This window comes from Melozone crissalis, unplaced genomic scaffold (genome assembly GCF_028551555.1).
Source record: "Melozone crissalis strain CALT ecotype California unplaced genomic scaffold, PUWL_Pcris_2 ptg000018l_1, whole genome shotgun sequence".
Lineage (NCBI taxonomy): Eukaryota > Metazoa > Chordata > Aves > Passeriformes > Passerellidae > Melozone > Melozone crissalis.
Genome location: NW_026535796.1, coordinates 41,024,327 through 41,030,482, shown reverse-complemented (window position 1 = coordinate 41,030,482; position 6,156 = coordinate 41,024,327).

Below are 6,156 nucleotides of genomic sequence, written 5' to 3'. Positions count from 1 at the left end.
GTAAAGCCAAGAGGAACATGAATAGCCTCATGAAGACTGCAGAGAGAGAGAGATTGATCCCAGAGCAGAGCTAGTGTCAGGATGAATGGCAAAGGTAAAACCCTGTGGAATATAGTCTTCACTGAATTAAATAGATGAAAGTTTGCACCTTGGGAGTTGTTGAAAATTCAGATATGTGCTGCTTTTGAGTTGCTTCTTGTTTCTTCTCAGCTGTAAAGCTGGGGTTTTTAGCAGAAATCTAAAAATAAGAGTATGAAATTCATGACTGCCTGAATGTGTTGCAGTTGTTTCCCTGATGGCAGGAGGAAGGGCTCGCCCCACAGACAGCTCTTAGTCATTCTCGCTGCTGTCATGAAAGAAAGCATACCAAGATCTCCCAAACACTTGGAAAGAAATTACTCTTTCAAAGCCCTGTTTGAATATATACATTCATCTCTGCTTTTAGAGTTGTTCTCTGCCCTAGAAATCCAGGCTGCTTCTCAAGCACTTAGCGTCACCAATTCATAGGTTTAACATTTTTTGCACCCTTTATATATGCCCATCTTTCTGCTGAAGGATTCAGAAAGAAGCTTTTGTTTTTCTGGATTTTCATATCTAGAATGCAGAGGTTAAAAAAGAGGCCTCCATGTTCCTCATAGATGGTGTCACTTTATGACCAAGAGTCTCCAGCCATAGTACATAGACCTCAAAAAGTAATTATCAGATGAGAAATCAGCTGCTAGAATGTTTTTATTTTCACACATCACTTGTTATCATCATGTGCCCTGACCCTCCTGCAGATCCTTGTGTCTCTGAGGATGCAAAGCCAAAATGTGAGAGTGGGATTTTGTTCTCTTTTCCTCTTATGCAAGTGATTTCCATAGCTTCACCATCCTTAATGGCATACCCTTTCCCTCAGGTGTGTGGCAAACTGAAAGACACTGAAGATGTCACTGCACCCACTGTCTGAGATGGAGCAGGTTTTCATACATGCTCTGAATTTTCAGTTTGTATCCAGAGCCCCATTTCGTTTTTAGTCAATCAGGGAACAGCCCCACAGGAAAAAAAACCGATAACCTTTACTGCACTGATCAATACATTTGTTTTAAGGCCTCCAAATGACATCACGCAGACTTAGTACCTGCATGGGAGGCTGTTTATTTTGTGATGGTGATAGAATCTAATGAGAAAATAATTTTAGGATTGTGCAAGTCTTACGCCAGAGTATCCTGTGGTGAGTTGGGCAAGTAGAGACGCCCTCACTCTTCCTGCAGGCACGCAGTTGCTCAGCCTATCATTCCTAGAATGTTGGGATGCTGGAATGCAAAATATGGAAAACAGTCAGGCTTCTAGCAAATTTTCACTAGCAGGCAAAACAGGGCAAAGTTGAGGCTGTGTTATTTACAAAAACAGCAGAAGAGTCGTGTATATCCATAGCCCCAGGGAAGAGTGTCATGCACTGCAACCAAGGTTTCCTCTCCTCCTCCTCCTCCTTGTTGCTGAGAATGGAGTCCAAGGCCCTTTTCTGACCATGTGCCAAATCTGCTGTGTTTCTGCTGTGCAGGGCAGGTCCATGATCAGCCTCCACAGTACACTGTGTGCTGGCTACTTCTGTACAATGCAAACTTAGATGGACACAGCTTTGTTCAGAGCAGCAGTAACCACCCTCCTTTTACCAGCAATAAAGCAGAAAGCAGTTCACCTGAGCTGGAGATAATGCATTTCTTTAGACATTCCAGTAAGCTGTATTGTTATAGCTGTCTTCAAACCAAGTTGCATCTTGTCTCATCAGGACAGCTTAAGGTAAGTGCTGAGCAGCTGTGGCTATCTCAGGGCAGGAGGCTGAAGGCCTCTCATTGTTGTGCTCAGCCTCTGTCTGTGGGAACAGGGGTGGAGGGGCAGCAGAGGAAAAGGAAACTTAAGCTGAAGTGCTGACTTAAAGCAGCATTTTGTGCCAAGAGCTCAGGAAATTCTGAGTCAGAAGCTGTTTGCTTCCTAGGGTCACGATACCCCAAAAGACAGGGAAGACAACAAAAGTCCTACAATTCTGTAAGCCTTGCACCACAGGCAGAGCTGGCCAGTATCCCACACTCACAGCACCCATCCAAGGAAGGATGCTGGTGGGACAGGCAGAGCCTGCACAGCAGCTGGATAGGAGGAAAACATTTTTCACAGTGCAAGGTGTTAAAATGGAGGACTAGGGCCCCAGGAAGGCTGCATCACCCTGGAGACTGCAGCACTGAAAGGATGAGGCTCTGAACAGCCTTGGGAGACAGCCCCATTTGAACAGGGATAGGACTGGTGACCTCCAGGGCACCCTGCCAGCCTCAATCACTCCACAAGCCCTCAGTAAAAAGCCAGTTTCATACCAGGTTTCAAAGTACAGTTGGTGACTGGAGCATGAAGAGGCCAAAAGCTCTTGAATCAGCATGGAAACTGCCTTTGATCTCAATGGCTTTTATTTTAGGATAAACTTGACCTGCCAGTGTCATTATTTCAGTGAATTATTGACAAACTGTGTCACTGGGTGCCAACAGGTGCTAAATCAGCTCTGTGCACGCAGTGGCCACCCCAGCTGGCTGTTTCTGTGCAGAAGTTGCTGGGTTCAGCAGGTCTCCCTGTTCCTCTCTCTCACACCGAGATCCATTCCTTGTGAGTCAATGAGTGATCATTGCACAACGTTTCTCTGCAAATGAGTGTTTGAAGAGGCCTTGGCTGGGTTGCACAACCCTACTTGGTCAACACCTCCTGGAACACTCCTGTCTGCTGAGAGCTCACATGAGGGCTGGCACATGAGTGACCGCCTGACCGTCTTGACTAACCAGGGGAGGCCACAGATCAGCAGGCTGGGCTGCTTCCTCTTTGCCTAGGCTGCAGCATGAGGAAACCCCATGGAAAAGCCAATGAACAACATCCCATGGAGCCTTTAAAAATGCCCATTTCATTCCCACACATCTTTTCCCAACACTGTTTGAAATGTCAGACACCTGCCCAAAGCAGGGTAGGATCCTGGGCACCAAGGTCCAGAGGAAGGGACATGCAGAGCTGCTCCAGCAATCCCCATGCTGGAGAATCAGTGCTTTGCCAGGGGCACCAAAACAACAGCATGTTTGTTCCAGGCTGTTTCTGTGTGACCCTGGTGCAGGCAGAGCCTGAGTGCCACCACTGAGCTGTGAGCTTGGAGAGGCAGCATCCATCTCTGGCATCCAAATACCATCATAGGGGTCATCATATGCCATCACACATCCCACCCTGCTTTTGGCCAACAACAGGCAAACCTTCAGCACCACACCTGTCTGCCCCAAGAGCCTGCTTTCCAGGGCAACAGTCCAGCTTCACGATTCTCCCACACATTTTACCTTATTCCAAAGACTTTTTACGACAGCTCTTCGTCCAACTCAGAGGATGTGCTCGAGAATTCCTACCACAACATAATGCACAATTTCCTCAAAACTTCTTTCCACTGAAGTCACTAAGAAAGACTTACAAAAACTCTGGAAAGGAGATATGATCAGATGAAATGCAACTGAACCCCCCCCCCCCAAAAAAAAAAAAAAAAAATTGGGACATTTAGTGACCACCAGAAAATGCTATGGGAGGAAATGAGGTGCAGTGCAAAGGACCAAAACATGCCAAAACCAAGCTCACAGATGTTGCAAAATAAGAGAAAAAATCAAGGAGGAAGACAGAACTTTGAGGGGAAGATGTAAGAGACATGGCATGGATACTGAAAAAAAAGAAAAAAAAGCTCATTGCCAAAGTGAAAGCCATCAAAAGGCATGGCATGCCACCAAGTGCAGGGACATGGGCCAAAGACTGCCCAATTGGTTCCCATTGAAATTGCAAGATTACATTTCCCTTCACGAAAGGAATTGAAATTTCATCCAAAATTCCATCTCATATATCAAAATTCCAGCTTATGTTTCCTGACAAGGGACAGCTGTGGCCACGTTACCCCTGTACTTCAGAGATGTATGTTTAATGAAATGTTGCTGGTGGTTTACATGATGGGTCCACACGAGCTAGTTGCCCATAGCCTCTGGGCATGCTGTGCTCTGCACTGAGCCCTAGCTCAGGGATTTCCTTCCAGGCAGCTCACAGCCAGGCACAGTAATTTGCATTAACATCAATAATTTCTGGGTTTGGGAGAGCCACGGCAGCTCTTGCAAATCAAATCAGAGCTTTGCAGTTGTTATGCCAGAGGAAAATGTTGCACGTGCAATTTGAGAAAAGCCCACATAAATTCAAAGGTTCAAGGCACTCCTTGCATTTCAAAACCTGGAATCTGCAGGTCTGATTTTTGGTCTAGACATTAGTAAATTTAGGTCTGAGCCCATTCAGATTACTGTGATTTCACACTCTTTGCACAGGCTCCACTGACCAGCTCTATCCCATACTTCTCCCTGGCCCCAAGGTCCAGCTGGTGACTCAGATGTCCCAGGACACTGAGGTGCTGGAGTGCTTCACTTTGTCAATCAGTTACTTGACCCGGGCGTGTGTAAAGTCCAGTTGCTCTGCAGAAATATCCAGCACATCAGTCCTAGCTTATTTCCTTCCAGGTTTCTATTTTAACCTCTTACCCATCAGATTACTTTTGGGTAATTGACTCATTGACTGTGAATGTTATAATATAATGATAACCTGATCAGGCCAAGGATCAGGGGAGCATCAGGGGGGGCCCCAATCCTCCCCTGGACATCCAGCACATTCCTGGCAATGGGGACAGGCTGGGGGGCAGGGTGAGGGCAGGGGAGCTGGAGACCACTCCTACTGCAGCATCACTGGGGCAGAGGCTGACAGACCTGGGGGGCTGAAGTGGGGTCCTGGACCATGTGCAGGGCGGGGAAGCACTGGGGAGGCACTGGAGACAGCCACACCTGTGTGAGTGTCCTCAGAGCCCTGACAGCAGCATCAGTTCCCAGATCAGCACTAGAAACTTGTGTCTCAGGTTTAGCCCCAGCATCCCGAGTGCTACCCTGAGAGCAGCCCAGGCTCCCAGCAGGAGCACACAGCCCTGCAGGAGGGTGATGGCAGCATGAGGGAGGGCTTCAGCTCTGGCATCCTGCAGACATGCTGTCCAGAGGCAAGGCAGAGGTGCCAACAGCTGCACACAGCAGAAATAACCATGACTGCGGAGTCAGCTGTGCTGTCACGCACGGCAAGCTCTGCACATGATATCCTCAAAACCAAGATTGCTGTTATTCACTGTTCCTCATTCTTGGGAATTGTCCCTTCCCAAAAGATGTGCACACAGCCATGCTGGCAGATGTACAGAACTGGTTTGCTATCTATGCAGATTTGGCTACAGCTGGGGCACGTAGGCATGGACATTTATTTCAAGCCCCGGAGACTGAGAGAGGGATCAGCTTTAAGTAACACCATTTTATCCTTGGAGCTTCAGGGATAAGGCAGAGACCTTGGGCAACTTGGCCCAAGGTGCCCTAAATCTCTTTTGAATGTTATTGGGAGGAAACAATAGCAAGTCTGAGTTGCACCTTTTTGCAATCAGAGCTTTGCTAATCAGCTTTGCTGATTCCAAGCTGGGGGAGCTGCACTGGAGGTTACTGGCTTCCTGCATGCATACTGGCTTCCTGCACCCAGTATTTTGTGTTTGCAGTGGGAATCTTGCCTGTGTGAAGGCATCCAGAAGACACAGACAGACCTGTCTTGCAACTAAGGCTCCTGTTTCCATTATTCAATCCTGAAAAATTGTTTTCAAATTCAATGAAATGAATTTTTGCATTGATTCAATACATTCTGTAGGAATTTGTTTGTTCAGAGAAATTTAAGTCTGCAATGACTGAATGACTTAAAGCACACATAGAAAGGAGAATTAGAAAGTTCTGTCTGCAACAGCCTGAATTTATTAAAGTAATAACCTGGTGGGAATTACAGCTAGGATAACACTTGTGAAAATGACAGCCATGTAAAAAGGGATTGGTATTTAATTCTAACACCTTTTGACTTTCAAATTTTAATCTTGTTTGATACATTGGGCAAATTATTAAGTTCTTTACAAAGGCTTATTTTAAAATAATTGCACCATATCAGACATTAAAATAAATATACAATTAACCAGACACTAAGAAACAACCAACGTGAATAAAACTGCTGTACATGTAAAACTGATGGTGAAGACTTTGAATCTTTAGGAAAAATGCATTGATGAAAATGCCT